We start from the raw sequence: 22,069 nt of genomic DNA on the forward strand, positions 1-22,069 counted from the left end.
CCGGGGACGGTGTTAACTTGATTTAGATTTTCTTAAATTGTTATTAGTTGTGTCTTTCTTTGCCTTGGGGAAGTAAAACTCCTCAAGGTTTGTTCTAATTATTTTCAAGTTGTTTGATATTTTGCATGTCTAGAAGATCACAAGGTAACTTGTTACCCTTCGATCACGAAATTGAAAGGACTTTGACAAACAATAGAAGACATGCTAGAGGAACTTTGAGAGGTATTGGTGAGGTTCTAGATATTCAACCAAACGCTATTGAGTTCGTCAACCCTTTTGCAAGAGAAGGTGAGGAGAACCCAACATAAAATCCAACACAAAATCAACCCACAATGCCTAAATTTTCATCACATTCCGTACCAACCGAGGAGAACCTACCCAATGGTACTCCCACACCACAACACTTAACCGGAAATTTCATTGCCAAATCCGCATTTATCCAATTAGTTGAAAGAAGCCAATTTGGGGGGATGCCTAGTGAAGACCCTCATTCTCACATGGAGACTTTTTGTGTCTATTGTGATGCGATTTCACAAACCGGTGTAACTCAAGACCAAATTCGACGGGTCTTATTTCCTTTTTCTCTAATTGGCACCGCAAAACAATGCTTGAAAGGCCTTGATAAGGCTACTCTCGGAATTGACTCTTGGAAGAAATCGGTTCTAGCTTTCTACAAAAAGTTCTACCCACCGGAAAAGACTAACATGCTAAGAGCTCAAATTACGGGCTTTAAGCAAAGAGATGAAGAATCCTTGTATGAAGCTTGGGAGCGATTCAAGGGAATTTGTCGCTCATGTCCTCATCATGGACTTAGCGAGTGGTTCTTGGTACAACAATTTTGGAATGGCTTTTATGAAGACTCAAGAAACATTCTCAACATGGGATCAAATGGTATGTTCACCGAAGTTGACGACAAGCAAACTTGGAACAAGATTGAGGAAATGGCGGTCCATAATTCACAATATAGTAGACCTCGCAAGGCTACTAGAGGAGGAAAGCATGAAGTGGACTCTATTACTCAATTGGGTGCTCAACTTAGTGCTCACATTGATACCATCAATTTGAAGTTTGAAAAAGCTATTGCTAGACTTGAAGAAGCCTCAAAATCACCAAAGTATCATGTTAATGCCATGACGGCATCTTCACCAATCCCAAGTGGGATATGTGAGAATTGTGGAACTTTGGGACATGACCAAAGTGAATGTAGGGTAACAAATGAACAAGTGAATGCTTTTCAAGCATACAAGAGTGGTATCCCTTATTCAAATTATTACAATGAAAACACCAAATTCCACCCAAATCTCGATTTCTTTCACGGAATTAATCAATCACGTGCCAGCCTATGCAAAGTACATGAAAGACATCCTTACGAAAAAGAAGTCGATCCGGAAGCTTGAGACCATCGCCTTCACTAAGGTGAGTAGTGAAATCCTTCAAAGGAGTTCACCTCCGAAACTTAAAGATCCGGGAAGCTTCTCAATACCGTGTACCATTGGCGATACAACGATCAACAAAGCCCTATGTGATCTAGTGCTAGTGTGAGTGTCATGCCGTATTTGCTGAGTAAAAGTTAGGGATGGGAGAGCTTAAATGTACCAATATCACACTCCAAATGGCCGATAGATCGACGAAGACACCATTAGGGATATGGGAAGATGTTCCCGTAAAAGTTGGGAAATTTTTCATCCCGGTGAACTTTGTCATTGTTGACATGGAAGAAGACTCCAATATTCCAATCATTCTAGGTAGAATTTTCTTGCACACCGCGGGTGCGGTGATAGATGTGAAGCATGGAGAGCTCACTCTAGAGGTGGGAGATGAAAGAATAACTTTCAATCTTGACAAGACCATGAGAGGTCCCCGTTTGCATGAACCATGTTTTATGGTTAATCATTATAGCCGGAAGGATGATAGGAAGAAGTCTGAATTCCAATAAAAGAAGAAAGTTGATGATGCTCCATCAAAAGAGCAAGGGAATAGCAAAAAATAGAGCTTTAAAAGCTCACCCATGACAGGTGAAGAGGATGGCCTTGTTGGCCAAAACAAGAAAGAAGGAGAGTTGTCTCTATCAACTCAAGAGATTTTTAATGATCAAGTAGACGAAGTTTGCGGTCTTTGGGACGATGAGTTTGAAGGGATTTTCAATCCCTACATTGGTAATGCTATCGATCAAGACAAACATGAAGGACAACAAGTGCAAAGATCTATTAAGGATCTTTATCATGACAATGAACAAGCTTTTGACTACTTCTTCAAGGTGTTGAGTAACATCGACAACACCTTGGCCATGCCCCCATGACATCTCTCTAAGGATGAGAGTTTGGTGGAGTCTTCTCCAAACCACCATTTGTAAATATTTCTAACTCCCTAACTTGCATTTTAATTCTTACATTGCATTTTTCTCATTTTTGGATTTTTGTGCCTTGATCAAGATATTTATCATTTTTGAGAGAAGTGAGGGAGGGACTAATGATTTTATTGATGTGTAATGTTTTAACTTAGTGTGAGGATAGCAATTGCCTAGGCTATTCATGCCTTTGTAGTGCCCCTACAATGAAGAACACGGGATTTGAAGAATGAAAATGACACGGGATATGCAAGTGCACGGATGGACCTGAATCCGGGTAGACCAGGTGGAATCCGAGCGGCTTATGGGTAATCCACTCGTCTTATAAGAATCCGAGCGTCTGTGGAGGAATGCGTCCATCCAAATGAGTTGCAAAAATGAAAAATTTTGGTCTGTTAGAGAATCCGAGCGTCCCAGCTGAGAAGACGCTCGTCTGAAACTGGATGCTCGTCTTTTTGCCATTGCAGATTTAGCAAAGTTCCTGTAAGAGAATCCGCTCTTCTTTGAGGAAAGCCGCTCGTCCTGAATTGCAGAATCCTCTCGTCTTCACTGAAAGATGCTCGTCTTTAGGCGAGTTTTCCTGAAGCCAAATTGAGCAGAATTCGAGCGTCCTGACGGGAATCCGCTCGTCTTCCCCCTGCAGTTTTGAATTTTTCGGGTGTTTTAATACACCTTCCCACATTCATTTCATTCATTCATTCATTCAAACACTACCCATAAACCCCAAAACCCCAAAACCCTCATCCTCTCCATCACCAAAAACAAGATTTCCTCAACCAAATTCAACAAAATCAAATCCAAACTTCCTTACAACAACAGTTAATCAGTCCTTTTACAAAATTAATTGATCCAAGCACCAAAAGCTTCAACCTTTGAGTCGATTTTTTAAATACAAAGATAAATCCTTTCATCTTAAATCGATTTGGGTATAATTAGAAATTGAAGATTTTCAATCTTTTCTTGGTGTAATCAACAATGGCAAGAACAAAAGGAGCAACTAAGGCACTCAAGGCAAAGACACTTTCAAAAAGGCAACAAAGCCTTCAAGCAAAGAAAGCTTCAATGGCTATGGTGGTCTCTAATGCAAACTTGGAAGTTCAACAACAACAAGATCCTCCCTTGGAAGCAACAACATCAACAACTCCGGAAATCGCTCAATTATCAAACTATCCGGAGGTAATTTTCATTTCTAACTCCCATAGGGATACATTTGCCAAATATGCTAAGAAAGCCATTTTGCCCACCAAATTCATTTGTGAAGATGCCTTGAACAAATTGGGTGTCCTTGAACAAACAAAAGCCTTCTTTGAAGCCATGGGGCTGGGTAAATTGTTCACCATAAGAGAATTGACATACCCCTCCCTTACCTTGGAATTCTTAAGTTCATTGAAAGTGACTAAGGTAGAGACTAGAGAATACATCGAGTTTCGTCTTGCCAATGTGAATAGGCGCATCACCTTTGATGTTTTGAGTAAAGCATTAGGCCTTAGTGATACACCATATTATCACAAGATGCCCGAAAAGTATGACCCCGCTCCTCTTTGGGAGGCGATTTCCGGGAAGAAATTTGTGAGCTTTCATGCTTGTCGCGCTATATTAGTCCACCATCCGGGCATTAAAGTATAGCACAAGGTCATCGGGAATACTATAATTGCAAGAAAAGGCACTAATCACTTTACAAAGCTCGATTGTGTTCTACTTGAGTCGGCCTTAAATGTCGGAAGGGAATTCACTAAGCCCTACAATGCTCTAAGGCTTTTGATGGAAAGATGCCTTAATGTTGATTGTGGTAAGGAAGGCACCGCTCATATTGTAAATTGAGGTCTAGTTACTCACTTGGCTAAGCACTTTGACGCAAATTTCAACACGGATAACACCTATGTGGCGATCAAAGGTGGTCATCTCATTGACATGGACGCCATGATTTACAAGTACAAGTGGGTCAAGCATAATTCTCTTGACACCAACTATGGGTGGCTAAACAATGATGCTATATCTTCCACTTTGCCTTCCAAGATATGACGATTGAGTGCTCATCGAACAAACTACCTTCTTCCACTCTCCAAGGACGCCGAGTACATCATCCGTCAACAAAGTGGCGAGATTGAAGAGCCCTCCTCCTCCATTGTCACACTACCCTACCCATTCAAATATCAAGAGTTCAAACCCAAAGATGTTGAAGTGGGCAATGACTACATGACTCTACTCATGCAAGAGATGCACAAACAAGCTTATAATGATCGAGTATATGCATACTTGGCCCAATATCCACCCCTCCTTCATTTAGCTAGGCAAGGACTACTTGATCCATCATGTCCTTTGCCTAGTTGGGCGGATAGGGAAGTATTCTTTCCAAGCACATCTAGAGGTGAAAGACCGGGTGAAGATAAGAATGTCGATGATGAGGTTGTTGATGATGAGGGTGTTGATTCAGAGGTAGATGAAGAAGAAGAGGGTAATGAAGATGATGAAGGAAGTGAGCAACATCAAGGAAATGGAAGTGAAGATGGGAGTGGAGATGATTCCACTTTTATGGAGGAAAATGATGACAATGATGATATGATAGAGGACTAGCAAACTTTGGAGGCTCCTACCCTCTTGAGGTTTGTCTACTTCTTTCTTTGTTTTCTTTATTTTATCTTGATCATAGTTTGGAGAGTCCTAGCAACACGGAGGACTAACACCTTGGCCCCATTGAGGTGTTCTTTTTATTGTTCCCACTTGAAAAATCCAAAATGACAACATATAGTTTCATGCATTGCATTTTGTGTGCATGAACTACCCCAAAGTTTAAGACATTAGGAATAATGTCTATCTCGGTTTGGGAAATTACATGCATACGCAACGGGAGGTAATCTAAATTACGCTCTCCGTCATAAACAAAAACCCATGCATCATATAGTGTAGCTTAGTATAGCTTGCATTTAGTATAGAAATCATGCATCATAATTGTATACTTTCCTATCATATTGGCCATTGAGGACAATGCCCATATTAGTGTGGGGATGGGAAATTCTAACTTAACTTTTATTCAAAAATCCAAAAAAATCAAAATTTTTGAAAAAATCAAAAAAAATTAAAAAATTGAAAATCCAAAAACAAGTTCATTTCCTTTATAGTGTAGTCTTGTGTATATATTGTTTGTATATATTATGTTTGTCTATCCTTGTTCACATTGATCGACTACGCCACATCCGAGACATGAGGATATTGAAGACCGCATGGTATGATCTTTCCAATCTCCTTTTTTCTCTTTATGTTAATGACTATGTAGCTTTATTTTGATTGATGTGGTATAAACAATGTGAATCTAGGACTTGCATTTAGAATTATTTGGCATACTAGTTGGTAGAATCATATGCATTAGGATGTATATATGTTAGTTGCATCATGGCATGTAGTTTGCATGTTAGAAAATTTTGTGGAACCGTCTACTTGGAAAGCTTGACAAGTGTATATAGGCCCTAGTAGATGATTTTTCTTCTTAAGACTTTGCTTGTTAGAATACTTGTAAAACACCCTAGGATGTGTCATGCTAGTATCCTTTGACCTATGGATTAAGGTCTAGTCAAGAGTACCTTGTGGTGTAATAACTCCTTGGCTACCGTTTATTCCAAGGTGACCCTTGAAACCAAGCAACAATCATTCATCCATGTTCTACCATATTTTTGTCATCAAAGGGAATGGGCACAAAAAGAAATTGATTTGAGTTCAAGAAATGAAATGAAAAGTGAAAGAAAGTTTGCAAAATGAATCAAATGAAAAGAGGAGCAAAAAAAGACTCATAAAGCTTCAAATATAAGCCACCCTCACTACATATGGGGTGACTTTGAAAATGTTCAAAAGAAAAAAAATGCAAAAGTTGAAAGTTGTCAAGTGTTGAATTGCCAAAAATCAAAAGAAATGGCAAAAGAAAGTGTTCTCAAATGTTATATGCCACAAGAAATTGGGGGGAAAAACAACAACAAAAGCAAATTCCCAAATGAAACTCAAATACTATCGATCCCTTTATCCATCGTATCCATTTTTGTGCATGGTAGAGAGGGGACGACCCTTCTTCTTGTCTAGGCAAGAGGGGGAATTCCGCGATCCTCCAATGTTTCTAACACCATAGGGAGTCTATTCTTGACAAAAGCATTTAATGATTGAGGACAAAGGTACCCTAGCTTGACACAAATTGGAGGTGATTTATTGGTATCCTTCTAGGGTTAGTAGTTTGTAGAAATTGCATCTATGAAGGAGTGTGTACCCCTGAATTGCTTCCCTTGTAGATAATTTCCGCCACTTAGATGAGGAAAGTGCCTATTCTTTTGTAGATGCATCCATTACTTGATTTTGTGTGCTTTAATGTTTGGATGTGTCGCCATTTTGGCAAGACCCACCTTGCCTTGCAAGAAGGCATCCTACCTCATGGTTGTCTTGTTGTGAGTTGAAGGGGCGGAGTGAGACCCGCTAATTATCTCATATCGGCTATGCTATTAGGTTAGTTTAAATAACGGTCCTAGTCTTTGTCACCTCTTTACTCGGGACGAGCGAAGGTTCGGTTTGGGGATATTTGATGTGACCATTATTTGAGCATATTTAGTCCCCGAATTAGCCTTGTTTCCATGCTTTTTAGTGCTTATTTGGGTCATTTATTTTCTTTAGTCCATTGTTTTGCATATTCTTTGAGGTTTTGATCCCTTGGTAGGAAAGGAGTGCAAACCTTGCATTTTCATGACAAAATGGAGCTAAATTGATTGAATTCAATGACCAAGCATCAAAGAGAAGACAAGACTAGAAGGCCTTTGTACATACTATAGTAGATGGGCAATGATGAGAAAAGATCCTTGCATCCCCGACGAAATCCTCAAGGATTGTATGAAGAAAAAGGAAGAAAAGAAGAATGGAGGAAGCTGACTCAGAATACGAGCGGATTGCCCACAATCCGCCCGTCCAGCACAAGGAATCCGAGCGTCTTCCCCAGAGGGACGCTCGTCCAAAACCACCACAATCCGCCCGTCCAACCAACAAATCCGCTCGTCCAAAAGACCCACGATCCGCTCGTCCCGGGCCCTGGATGCTCGGATTGTGTGACAGCTATCCCGTCTTCTACTTGTTCTATGAAGGATGCGCATACCTCGGGAAAGACTAGCAAAAAAGAGACTCGCATATTTTTCTGAGAGGAGCGATTTCTCAAGGACTTAATCGTCATTTAAGCCCTTAGTAAACCCTAATTTGTGTACCTAATCCCCACTATAAATACCCCATTAGCCTAATTAGATTATCATGTTCTTCTTATCAATCTTTAGTGTAGTTTATATCATTCTAATCTCTCTTTAATCTTGTAATCAACCTTTAATCAAGTCTTAATACAAATATCATTTCCTTAATCTCTCTTTTGTTCATCTTTCATTTTGGGTAATTGAAGATTATTTGGGTTATTATTGGGAGATTGACAACCTTCCAATCAATCATCAAGTACTTCTATTATTCTTTGCTTTATTATTGGAATCATTAGTAGGTATATTCTCTTAATCCCTTTTTAATTATTGTTAATCATCTTCATTTATTCATCATGTTTCACTTTGTTGGTATGATTGACAACCTTGCTAGCATGTTCAACATGATAATGAGTGAGTAGTTTCCTTAACTAGGGTTAATGGGTAATTATGGGAAACCAACATGGGGGATGATTCATGCTTAATTTAATATGTTTTTATAGTTTATTTGCTTGCTTGTTGTGATCTCAACTTATGCACATGTTATTTTTGATGAAATGTGAGCCTATGAATCCTTGCATTTTTTACCCATCACCTATCTTTTCAATGAGACTTGTAAGACAGAAACCAACTCGAGTCTCATTAGACCATGCATATAGTTGAGTAGGGAAGATTAAGTCGACTTGTAGGTGTTGTAAAATCTAATCGATTCGGCTCCGGGACCCAAACTTTCCTAGGATTGTAAGATATAAACCAACTCGATCCATCACAACAATAATTACTTGCTTATAATTTCAGAATATGTTTGTATGATCAATTCCCATGAATCCCCTATGACCCCATGACACCCTAGTGCCTTTTATCAATTGTTTACACCCCTTTTTAATCATCTTGCTTGTTTATTTTCATTGCTATTTAGTTTAGTGATCTTCTATTGCAACACCAAATTGTGACACCACTAGACACCGCTAGTTGCAATTAAAAATCTCACTTCAATACCCGTCCCTTGGGATCCGACCTTTACTTGCCTCTTTACTAATAGTACAGTTGTTTGTGGAGTTATAAATATTGTTTTGGTCTAGGTGCTCCTAACGACAAGTACCGAAAACTAAACCTCCCAAGAGAGTACGACCAGTAGCCTAACCCACCAGTAGAAGAGCAAGCATGGAGAAAGGATAGCAAAAAGAAGAGTGAGTTCCACCGTGATATTGGGCACAACACTGAGGATTGCTACACATTACGAAGAGAGATCAAGCGCCTGTATGAGCAAGGAAAGTTGAGCCACCTATTACCACGTGGGGGCAAGCATCAGGATAATGTAGGCTCCGCCTAGCCTGCAGACCCACCCACATGCACCAAAATCATAAACGTGATAACAGGCGGCTCAGACCTAAGCGGGCTGACATACTCAGCAGCCAAGAGACGTGCTACCGAGACCAAAGGAGACAGGCCAGCAAATTCTTGCAGAATTTCTCACAGCGACCTACCAGCTGTCAACTTTGATGAAGGAGATACATACGACGAATGAGAACATCATGACGCACTTATTATCACCTTATCAATGGCCAATTGCACAGTTAGGAAGGTCTTGGTAGATACAGGCAGCTCGGTCAACCGGATCATGTTGAAGACCATAGAGAACATGGGATTCAGCGAGAATGATCTGTAGAAGAAGACTATTCCGCTAGTAGGCTTTAGTGGGGAAACAGCTAACTCGCTGGGAGAAATAGTCATCCCAACCTATGTGGGAGGAGTCAACAAGCAAGTCAGGTATCTGGTTATAGACGGTCCCTCCACCTACAATGTCATCTTGGGAAGACCGTGGCTACACCAGATGAAAGCAGTCCCCTTAACATATCACCAGTGCATAAAGTTCCCCACACCATAGGGAGTAGAGACAATAAGAGGAGATCAGGAAGAAGCTAGAGGCTGCTATAAGAAGGCACTTAAGTGCACTGTCAGCCCTCCCGCATAGCAATTATAGAAGCAGCCTGTCCAGGACGAATACATCGAACCCCCAGCAGAAGAGCTGGATCAAATCAACCTGGACAAGCTGCACCCAGAAAGAACTGTGCTCATTGGAGCACGATGCACATGAAGCTTGAGACAGCAACTAATCAAGTTCTTACAGGATAACATGGATTGTTTTGCATGGTCACACGATGACATGATAGGAATAGATCCGTCCATCATAACGCATAAGCTTAGTGTGGACCCAAAGTATAAACCCATCCAGCAGAGAAGAAGATAGTTTGCAGCAGAAAGAAACAAGGTGATCAACCAAGAGGTAGATAGTCTACTGGCAGCAAAGAAAATAAGAGAAGTAAAATATCCAGAATGGTTGTCTAACGTAGTGGTGGTGCCTAAGAAGAATGGGAAGTGGAGAGTATGTGTGGACTTCACCGATCTCAACAAGATATGCCCTAAAGATCCCTTCCCGCTGCCTCATATTGACGCAATGGTAGATGCAACAGCTGGACATGAGATGTTAACATTCCTGGACGCATGGAGTGGATACATTCAGATTAAGATGGATCCTGCAGATCAAGAGAAGACGGCATTCATGTCCGAAAGAGGAATATATTGCTACAACGTCATGCCATTCGGCCTAAAGAACGCAGGCTCCACATATCAAAGGCTGGTTAACCGCATGTTCAAAGAGCAGATAGGAAGAACTATGGAGGTGTATATTGATGACATGGTGGTGAAATCAGAAAAAGCCAAAGATCACATGCGGCACCTGGCAGAAACATTCAGCACCCTCAGAAAATACAAAATGAAGCTAAATCCATCTAAGTGCACCTTCGGAGTATCTTCTGGCAAATTCTTAGGCTATATTGTAACTCAAAGAGGCATAGAGGCCAGTATCGAGCAGATCAAAGCCGTCTTACAACTAGAGTCACCTGAGCAGCCTAAAGATGTTCAAAGACTAGCTGGAAAGGCAGCTGCCCTGAGCAGGTTCATCTCAAGATCTTCAGATAAGTGCAGGCTGTTTTACGACGTACTAAGAAAAAGTCAGAAGTTTGAATGGACTATGGATCACGAGCAAGCCTTCAGAGAGCTGAAACACTACCTCAGCAGCCCGCCACCGCTGTCGAAGCCGGAGCCAGGAGAACCACTATTCCTATACCTGGCCGTCACAGAGGTGGCAGTGAGCGTTGTTCTGGTCAGAGAGCAGGAAAAAGAGCAGAAGCCAGTGTACTACGTAAGCAAGTCTCTGCTGCCGGCAGAGACCAGGTACACATCTCTTGAAAAATTAGTATTAGCACTGGTAGTTGTTGGAGTAGTGTCCTCCACAATGAGTGCGTTTACATATTAAATCTCGTAAAAGGAATATCAGAGATTTATTTATTTATTTGTCAGCTGGTCATCGTTAATCGGTAATGATTGGCTGCCTAGAGTTTGACATTACTGTCGTGTGACGGCGGTGATCAGCTGATCCCTTTAGGTCACACCTATAGGATGACGCCCAAATAGAATAAATTAATTGTTCGTATGAGATACGAGATAATTAATTCCTTGTATTATTTGACTCTTAGTTAGTCACATAAATGTATTATTTGATGACGGGTTACGAACTCGGGACAAAGAGATTTATTTATTAATTATGAGATATTTAATTAGTAAATGATTAGAATTTATTAATTAATTGTTAATTAATTAATTTTATACAATATGTGTATATGTTTTGAGGTAGAATCAATTAGCTATTATATTTTACAAGAGGTTGTAAAATTAGCTAAATGGGTTAATATTGAAACATTGTATGTTGATAATATGGTCTTATAATTACTTAATAGTTAAGTAGTCATTGGTAGTTAATTTATATTATTTAAGGGTTAAATAATTAAATTAATATTTAATTATGTAAGATAATTAAATATAAGACTTATAAGCATTTGTGGGGCAAATGTCGAAAACCGAAATGGACCATAAGTAGTCCACATGTTTCGGTTTTTATAAGGGCATACATGTGTCTATTTAGATGGTTTTTCCACTATGATTTGTCTCCCACATTTACCTATAAATACACGAATATTCACCTCATTCATGAGTTGGAAAAATTAGAAGAAAAACTTGGTCTTTGATAGTTGCCAAAACCGGTTTCATCATCCCCTTTGAAGGCCAACTTTTCTTCTTATTTTGTTCATCATTTTCATTTTAAAACACATATAAAAACTAACTAATAATATTATCAAAGTAATAATATTAATTAGTACATGAAAAATATACAATTACAAGGTTACTACTACTATTAACTAGTTATTAAGTTTAGTAGTATTTTGGGTTAATCTTGGGTGCCACCAAAGGAGATTACCTATATTGGTAATTGGTGTTCTTGGAGGATCATCCATAGTTGAATAGCTCAAGAACTATAAAGGTAGGAGATCTTTGTAGTGCCCATATTTGCCTTATAGCAATGTAAGGAATTTTTGTCTTAAGATGGTTTAAAACCATCTTTTATATTTTTTTTTTGCGTGCATGTAGATTTAGACCACTTTAAATTAATTTGTAATTTTAATATCATAAGATGAGTATTAATTTGGTTTAAATAACTAACAAGTGGTATCAGAGCATTGTTAAATACATGCATGTTGTCTTAAGACGATTTTAGTAATTTATGAGATAAATTAATAAAATTGATATTATGTTACTAAAATTAGTTTTGTCACATAATATAGTCTTGCATGTAAATAATCAGGTCTTAGGATGATATGGGACGAAAATTTGATTTTTGTTAAATTTTTCCACTTTTTATAACTTAAATTGGCATAAAATTGAGTAAAAATGCATTAAAATTAATTAAGAGTTAATTAAAATTGAATGCATGTTAAATTTATGCATATTTATTTATAAATAACCACATGCATATTCTATTTATGAGATAAGTAGATACTTTAGGTTAATGTGATTAATTTAGGTAGTTTATTGATTTTTATTTGATAAAAATGGGTAAATAATGGTTATTTTGTAAATAAATATTGATTTAACTTTAGGGCTCGAAATTTCTGAATTTTTAGCTCCTGGAAATTTTTCCAAAATGTACAAAATTTTATTTTAAGTCATTTCAATTTTTATGGTTTGATTTAGAATTAAATCGTAAAAATTGTCGCTTTACCGATTAAATTGTGAAATCATTTTAAATAAATTTTAAAAAAAAAATTTTCACTTGCATGGCATTTTTGGTGTAAGACCAGAATGTTCATGGTTTTGAAATTTATTTTTCCATAAATTTTTTTATCAAATGGAATTTTTTGTATGATAATTGTTAATTATTATATATTTTTTTGTCACAATTGTGTTTTAAGTCCCATATAAATTCAAGATAATTGTTGAGAATAATTATTTTGATATTAGACCAGATTAGTATGATAAGTAAGTCTTAAAAGTGTTTTAAGAATTGATTATGAATTTTTATTGGTAAAAATTCCGTCAAGGCAAGCTCAAATGATCGTTGTTGGTAAGTTAGACGATTTGGCATGTCATTTTCCATAATGCATTTTATTATTCATTTAGATGAATGTTTTTTTTAGAATTATAATTATGTAATTTTTCCTAATATGGCCATAGGTAGAAGTTGGTATTTCCCGAAATGTAAGGGAATATCGACTTGTTTTGTAATTAATTGCGATTTCGCATCGCCTAATTTGTAATTAATTAATAGTTTTATTTTAATTTTATTACAAATTGTATAATAGGGTATTGTTATGTAATTTAATTATTAGTAATTAGATGAAGCATCTAAAGACGGAGTTTTCATGAAGACGGTGTTTTCGGAAAGGCGTTCCGAAATCCTAAAGAAGGAGGCAAATTTATGAAGACTCAAGGGACCAAGGAGCTGGTTTCCGAAGTGTAATAATTTTAGTTAATTAGATTAACTAGGTGGCCATATTAGGACTTGTTTGTTTTAATTCTTATATGCATTCATGCCCAATCGTCACTACATGTTTTATTTTTGTTGTTATCGATTTAATTGTCTAGCATTCACTAATTTAGTTCACTTAAAAGTGATAGACAATTAAATTGATAAGATCTCTCACATTTGTTTAAAATTGAGATGAAGCCTTACCAAATAATAGCACCTATGAATCCCTTCTTCATTAGAGGTAGGTTCGGATCACCAAGGTACACTCTTTTTACGTTGGGTAAGTAGGGTAATAAAAGTTATTACGCGTGAAAATTGGTTGGACTCAACGGGATAAATATGGGTTGAATCGGTCCACCGTGCCCATATTTATTATGGGGCTAAAAGATAGATTTTAAGAAAATCCGTCAACCAAGAGTTCTAGTAGTAGAATCAGTCAAAATGTTGACTCAACAAATTTATATAAATATGGGTTGAATCGGTCCACCGTGCCTGTGTTTATATAAAATTGGATCTTGGAATCATTTATATAATTTAGTGGGAGATCATTATATAAATAGGAACTTGTTAAATAGTTTCACAAGTTAAATATTTCTAGACGATAAATGTAACAGCCAGGATAATTAAGAACGCCGTTGACCGATCTTGTTGACCAAACAGACCTTGGGGATGAATGGGTGAGGAATCAGGCTTGTAACATGAGTTTTATAGGATTATTTACTCGACCTAGCTGAGGCTACTCGGCCGAGTATCACCCATACTCGACCGAGTAGAGCCTACTCGGCCGAGTACTCCCGTACTCGACCGAGTATGGCTGCTGTCGACACGTTAATATAAACGCAAGTTCGCGAGATTCATTTCATTTTCTCATTTCCTCGACAGTTTCTCTTTCTCTAACCCTAGCCTATCTCTCTCTCCTATCACCCCATATCTTCACACTCTAATGCTTTCGCCTAAACCTCCACCATGGGAAGGACGGGATTCGCTGGGGAAGAATGACGTGTGTGGTGGTCATCTGTGTCACCGCCGATGTGTAAGGTTAGGTAAGTTTCTGCCTTGTGTTCTTTTGAGTGATTCATTGAGTATAGTCGTGTAATAGGAGATGGTTATCATTGTTAGGATGCTTATTGGAGTCGTGCGTGGCTAAAAATGGAAGTCTTACATGCTTTGCGATGAGGTAGGGTTTCCCTACTCAGTTTACTGTTAATTGATTTAAGATTGTAATTGTACTGTGTATGATTGTTATCCGCTGATCATCGGAGTATTAGTGTAGTGGTGACGGCGGTGTTGTGGTGGTGTTATGACGGTTGTGGTGTTGTGACAGCTGTGAGGCTGTGTGTGTTGTGATGGTGGTGGAGTCACTTGCGGGAGTGATTTCACACCCTAGTTTGCCCTCCGTGGAACCCGCCACGGGAGGGGATGTGCACATTAAGAGACAGGGATTGTTAGTCGCTCGTTGATGAGCTGGACTAGGTGGGATGGACTGCGGTCACCCACTGGCGGCGAGGATTACCCGTTGCGATGGGTAATCTGGTAGGGCTACACCCTTTGGGGTGTAGTCAGTTACTGTACGAGGTCGTGAGACTGGGATAGAGGGTGATCAGTTGTTTACATTGTTGTTCTGTCTTACATTTGGTTAGTCAGTACTGACCCCGTTGTTGTTGTTTTGTAAAACCTGCGATGAACCATTCGGGGATGGTGAGCAGTTGGCTTAGCAGGTATTGCTGTTTGTGGCTGCTAGGATTGGAGGGATCGAGTCATCACGCTACCAGTTTAGAGATGCAGGTCATAAGTGTTGTAGTTGTATCTCAGTTATAAAGACTTTGTATTGAGTTGTATGGTACGAATCATTTAATAATATAAGATTGTTCTTTTGTTGTCTAATTTGATCTACTCCCTCGGGAAACCGAGATGGTGACACCGTCATACACTGGAATGGTCCTTGGTAAGGCATCCTGGTGTGCGGGGGTGTTACAAAGTGGTATCAGAGCCGACGATTTTGGAACCTGAACCAATGAATCTAATGAATATAGGGTGTCAATTAAAATGAACCTGGTGATGTACGTTGGGAGCCCCAGCCGATGCTAGATTTTGGGTGAGTAGGCGCCCTCATTTCAAAATCATGGCCCCATCGGGCTTAAGCCAGACACGGGAAAAAGGGTAGCTAGTGAGAGTCGTTAATTGTTTAGTGATGATTGTTGTGTGAATCCATGATTAAGGTGATATGAGTTATGATGTATGTGTGGAAAGTTGGAGTGAGTGACGGAATTGTTGCGATGTGTGACCAGTGGTAAGTTAACCAATTTATTTCGCAATGAATGTGTTGTGTGTTGAATTGCTGCTTTGTAAATGTGATTAAGGTGTATGTCTGGTGTTTAGCGGTATTTGAGATGATGTGAGATGAGAGCTAAACCTTGCAAATAACGTAATTAAATGATGAGTATGCTATAAGGATAGGTGTAACAGTTTCATGACATAGTTTAGAATGAAGGTAATAATGATGATAGTATTAGTAGTAGATGTACAAAAATAAGTATTGATATGTGTTTGAGTGGTAGAACTAAGCTTTAACAGTGACGAACCGGTTGCACGGAACTCCGAACGATATCATTTATTTTGCAGGGATAGTGAAAGTTTATGATTTCCTCCACTTTTGGAAACTCGACCGAGTAGATGACCGTACTCGACCGAGTAGACCATACTCGGCCGAGTATATGCTACGCAACCGAGTATCTGTTTGATGAAAATAATAATCGCTTCTGTTCTTCAAAATTCAACCGAGTAAGAAGGGTACTCGACCGAGTAGTCCACACTCGGCCAAGTATTCCTAAGTACTCGACCGAGTAGTCGACACTCGGCCGAGTATTCCCAATACTCGACCGAGTATTACTGTAGCAGGACTTATACGGGTTATACAAAAACCCTATTTTCGTTCCTTTCTCTCTTATTTCCGCCTCCCATCTTCCCTTTTCCTTCTCTCTAAAAACTCCATATCCTTCCTTCCTCAAGCTTTTGGGTAAAACTTTGGTGTTCTACTTGTTCTTGCTTGCCTCAAACCAGTTTAAGGTAAGATTTAAACTCAATTTTCTCATTGTTTTCAAAGTTATGGTATAATATCATGCTAGATTTCGAAATTCTTTGTTAAACAACTGAAATTTAGTCTTTAACTTGTGATTCTAGGATTCAAATGCATGTAGATCTTGTGTATGCCTCGATTGATTAATTTCATGGTTTAAAAATTCAATTTCTGAATTCTAGGGTTACCAAAAACGAAACTCTCTTGGTTGTTGATGATTATTCCTTAATTTGAAACAATTTAAAGTTTGTAACCATATAAATTGTAATGTAATTGATGATTTTCTGTTAATTTGTCTTAAAAAGATCGTTATAGAATCGATATACAATTGAAAACAGTCCGTCTTTTGCGCTAAGAATTTTTGTGTCAAACCCTTGTTAAAGATTGTTCTCTTGCAGTAGGGTGAAAACCAGAGGTTTACCCAACAAAAGAACTCGTGATAATGTTCAGCTTGAGACTGGTCAATCAAGCAGTGAACCTGTGGTTCCGCCGGTGGAGGCACATCCATCGGTAATATTCTCTGATTTCAATCATCGTAAGGCTTTTGTGGCTCTTATGCGTCGTCCTTTCCGCCCCACCCGCTATGTTGACCCTGGTATCCTTGAGACTTTAGGGATCAAGGAGGACATATTTCATATCTTCAAGATTTTGGGCATGGAAGGGTTGTATCATCTGAGAAAGAAATCCTACCCCCACTTGACCTTAGAGTTTTTGAGCTCTTTTGTTTATGATAAGAAGGGAAAGACTGTCTCTTTTCGTCTCATGAACGAGGATCATGAGCTTACCCTAGACGAGTTGGCTGACCATTTGGGTTTAGAGGCCGAAGGGGATGGGTACCTTAGTGATGTGGCCAAGAACAGCGGTGCACCTCAATACCTCCCATATTTGACTGGCAGACCTGCCCCTAATGCCAGTGCCATGCTGATTAATGATGTGCAACACGTTTCCCTTCGTATGTTCCTGAGGATGTTGACCTGTTTGTTGTACTCGAGAGATGACGTGAGCAAGCTCAATTCTCACGAAGTCATGCTCCTTATGTCTTACCTTAACCTACACCGCCAGAAACCGTTTTACTATAGTGCTCCTGGTGTAGTGTGCTCTAGTCTTGAGCGCATGGCACAGTCCGAGACCCGACACATTGCCCGCGGGGCCATAGTGACCCGCCTAGCTCAGCGCCTGACAGACTTTGAGGCCCCACCTCCTGAGGGGAATGAGTATGTAGAGATTGTGCCTACCATGGACGCTCAGTACTGGCGTCAGAACAGGTGGTTGAGGAAGATGGATGACGGGTCTTATGCCTGGAGGGTGAGGGGAACTATGTGGATGGTGCTTCCGGACCCAGCTCATCTCCCTGTTGTTGATCATTTGGCTGAGTGGGAGACTTGTGCCATTCCTAGACCTGAGCCCCAGTTCTATCCGATCGACCCACGGATTCTCTTGGACCTACCTGAGCCTGTCACCGTACCTGAGGGATAGCAACAGGCACCTCCCCCACCTCGGGAGCGTCGTGGAGTGAGGCAGTCTAGGACAGACCCGGTCGTACCTGAGCCCTCTTACTCTGCCCCTGACTCCTACCCTTACCACCTGTATCAGTACTCGCCCTACCCCACAGTGCATGACCCCAGGATGCAGCCTCATGAACTGGCTGAGCGGATCTCCTCTACTTTGGTGCTCCGCAACCTACATGAGATGACCCTTAACCAGGGCATAGGGACACAGCTTGCACAGCTTGTCTGGTGGAGGGGACCGGGAGTGGGTACGGGAGTATTCCACAGCTATGGAGTTGATCCGAGTTACTGGAGACCTCCGGAGGAGACTGAGTTTGGCTACCTTGCGGGACCGTGGGGAGCCAACTCTGGCAGTCAGCTAGGAGGGGACTACTCAGCAGCAGCAGGCTTTCCAGGAGTGGGGAGTTTACCTCCGGCGCAGGTGGTGATGATGACATGGAGGAGGGTCCTCGCTATTGATCTTGTATTGTTAGGTTGTTTGGTTTGATTTCTTTGATGTTGGATTTATTTGGTTGTGATGGATTTGTTTTGTTGTGTCGGATTTAGTACTTCTATTTTGGTTGTTGCTTTCGGGATTTATCATCTATTGTTGGATGACTGTACTCGGCCATAAGGCCGTTACTTACTTAATTATCGTATGGAGACGTGTTGAATGTCGCTTATGTTAGGAATTAGTTATGTTTAATATTATTGGGAAGAATTTGATGCAGGTTGATTGTGAATGCTCTAGGTAATGTCGTCAAAACGCTCTCTGGCTGTCATAACTCGACCGAGCATAATTACTACTCGACCGAGTAGAGCTTACTCGGCCGAGTATACAAATATACTCGACCGAGTAGAGCTTACTCGACCGAGTAGCCTTTCATACTCGGCCGAATATTCAAAAACAGAACTGATGGGAAATAGCTATGTGAATTACATAAGTTATATAATAATTGTATGAAAGAGTTTGTTAGTGCCTTATTTTGCTATTTAATACTATAAGATGTTCCACAGATGGATTATGGTTGTATCACGGATACGTGATTGATGGAATAACCTATGAATTTGTGAATGTTTCGTTGTATAACATTGGTTGGTTACCAGAAACTTAAATTGTTTAGGAGATGAATACCCGAATCACTAAATTATATGAAAGGTAACACCATACTCATACAGCGTGGTAACTGTAACAAATTTTATATGTATATATGTTTGGTTACAGTGATAATTGCCTCAACAGGTTATGCATAAAGCTGCTATTTCTTATTAATTCCATATTTTAATTGTTACACACTACTTGGTTGCTGAAATATTTTGTCTTTATAAGTCACAAGACTGTAATGTCATAAAGCAAGTTGTGCTACAAGAGTTTATGAGTAATGTCACCGTCATGAGGTACGTATTGGCTTTGGGCACGAGAAGTGGCTAGTGGTGAACTTCGGGGACGAAGTTCCTTTAAGAGGGGAAGAGTAATGTCGCGGAACTAAGTAGTTATTTATGTGAAATATGTATTTAATTATACGTATTTATTTATGAGAAATATGTATTTAATTATACCTATGATATTTGGAATCACATGTATGTTGGGCATGTTCGCATTTGGAATTACAATTATGTTTCCTTTAAGCTGTATCCATGTTGTATTCAAGTAATATGAAGATTATACTGTGCACGGGTGTCTCAATTCAATTTATGATAATTGGTATAGGTGTACGGAATGTGGTGGTTGAGTACTGTTTTTTAGTATTGCTTTACAATTGTGTATTGTTTTGCATTTGTATATTTGATATAAGCGTATGGAATGTGGTGGTTCGCATTTGTGTATGGTTTTGCATTTGTATACTTGTATATTTGTATGGTTGAGTGCTGTTTTGAGTATTGCTTCGCACTTGTGTTCTTATGGTCGATAGTAGTTGTGTCGCGTTTGGCAAAAGAATGCATGTGAATTCATTAATTTCCGTAAGAGTATGTGAAAGTTGGTGATTAGTATTGTTTGGAGGAGTAGCTGTGATAGGCGATTGTTGTTTGAGTAAGGTGGTATGATGCTAATGTCAGGATGGTGCGAATTTGTGCACGTTGGTGTAGGTGGTTAATGTCACGGTACGTAAACCTGAGGAGAGTGTCGCGCGGGCTGAACTTCGGGGACGAAGTTCTTTTTAAGGGGGGAAGATTGTAACACCCAGGATATTTAAGAACGCCGTTGACCGATCTTGTTGACCAAACAGACCTTGGGGATGAATGGGTGAGGAATCAGGCTTGTAACATGAGTTTTATAGGATTATTTACTCGACCTAGCTGAGGCTACTCGGCTGAGTATTACCCATACTCGACCGAGTAGAGCCTACTCGGCCGAGTACTTCCGTACTCGACCGAGTATGGCTGCTGTCGACACGTTAATATAAACGCAAGTTCGCGAGATTCATTTCATTTTCTCATTTCCTCGACAGTTTCTCTTTCTCTAACCCTAGCCTATCTCTCTCTCCTATCACCCCATATCTTCACACTCTAATGCTTTCGCCTAATCCTCCACCATGGGGAGGACGGGATTCGTTGGGGAAGAATGACGTGTGTGGTGGTCGTCTATGTCACCGCCGATGTGTAAGGTTAGGTAAGTTTCTGCCTTGTGTTCTTTTGAGTGATTCTTTGAGTATAGTCGTGTAATAGGAGATGGTTATCATTGTTAGGATGCTTATTGGAGTCGTGCGTGGCTGTAAATGGAAGTCTTACATGCTTTGCGATGAGGTAGGGTTTCCCTACTCAGTTTACTGTTAATTGATTTAAGATTGTAATTGTACTGTGTATGATTGTTATCTGCTGATCATCGGAGTATTAGTGTAGTGGTGACGGTGGTGTTGTGGTGGTGTTTTGACGGTTGTGGTGTTGTGACAGCTGTGAGGCTGTGTGTGTTGTGATGGTGGTGGAGTCACTTGCGGGAGTGATTTCACACCCTAGTTTGCCCTCCGTGGAACCCGCCACGGGAGGGGATGCGCAAATTAAGGGACAGGGATTGTTAGTCGCTCGTTGATGAGCTGGACTAGGTGGGATGGACTGCGGTCACCCACTGGCGGCGAGGATTACCTGTTGCGATGGGTAATCTGGCAGGGCTACACCCTTCGGGGTGTAGTCAGTTACTGTACGAGGTCGTGAGACTGGGATAGAGGGTGATCAGTTGTTTACATTGTTGTTCTGTCTTACATTTGGTTAGTCAGTACTGACCCCGTTGTTGTTGTTTTGTAAAACCTGCGGTGAACCATTCGGGGATAGTGAGCAGTTGGCTTAGCCGGTATTGCTGTTTGTGGCTGCTAGGATTGGAGGGATCGAGTCATCACGCTACCAGTTTAGAGATGCAGGTCATAAGTGTTGTAGTTGTATCTCAGTTATAAAGACTTTATATTGAGTTGTATGGTACGAAACATTTAATAATATAAGATTGTTCTTTTGTTGTCTAATTTGATCTACTCCCTCGGGAAACCGAGATGGTGACACCGTCATACACTGGAATAGTCCTTGGTAAGGCATCCTGGTGTGCGGGGGTGTTACAATAAATGTTAATCTTTCCTTTATTTCTTTTGTAGTAATCACGATGGCTTTTACTAGTGAAACCGCCACCATAGCTAGAGATTCTTGGCTACGTTCTTTTATGGACAAATATGTATTAAAGCGGACGGTAGTAATTTTAAAGATTGGGAGGAACAACTTCGATTAGCTGCCGCAGGTGATGGCAAATTACGCTACCTTGTCAATCCCTCTCCCCCTTTGCCTAGTACTAGGGCCACTGCCGATGTAAGGGAGGCTTTTTCAAATTATCAAATGGAATCCACTGCGATTAAAAATGTTTTGATTTTTTCAATGGATCCTGCTTTACAAAGGCAATGTGTTAAGTTTCGTGATGCACATGAAGTATTCTCGAGACTTTAAACTATGTTTTCTCAAGCCCCGAGAATAATTCAATATGACACCGCAGTTCGTTTCTTTGAGGCTAACCTCAAAGATGGTCAACCTGTAAGTTCACACGTACTTAAAATGATTGAGTACGTGGAAACTTTAGAAGGGTTGGGATGTAAGATCCTCGACGAACTAGTGGTGGAC

At 39.9% G+C, this 22,069-nt stretch overlaps 1 non-coding gene across 1 annotated transcript; it reads right to left on the minus strand.

The window, feature by feature from the left end:
- Positions 1–704: 704 nt before the first annotated feature.
- LOC141650477 (small nucleolar RNA R71) lies at positions 705–811 on the minus strand. Its single transcript, XR_012546507.1, has one exon. It is a non-coding gene; the product is annotated as a small nucleolar RNA R71 (small nucleolar RNA).
- Positions 812–22,069: the final 21,258 nt, after the last annotated feature.

This window comes from Silene latifolia, chromosome 3 (genome assembly GCF_048544455.1).
Source record: "Silene latifolia isolate original U9 population chromosome 3, ASM4854445v1, whole genome shotgun sequence".
Classification (NCBI taxonomy): Eukaryota; Viridiplantae; Streptophyta; class Magnoliopsida; order Caryophyllales; family Caryophyllaceae; genus Silene; species Silene latifolia.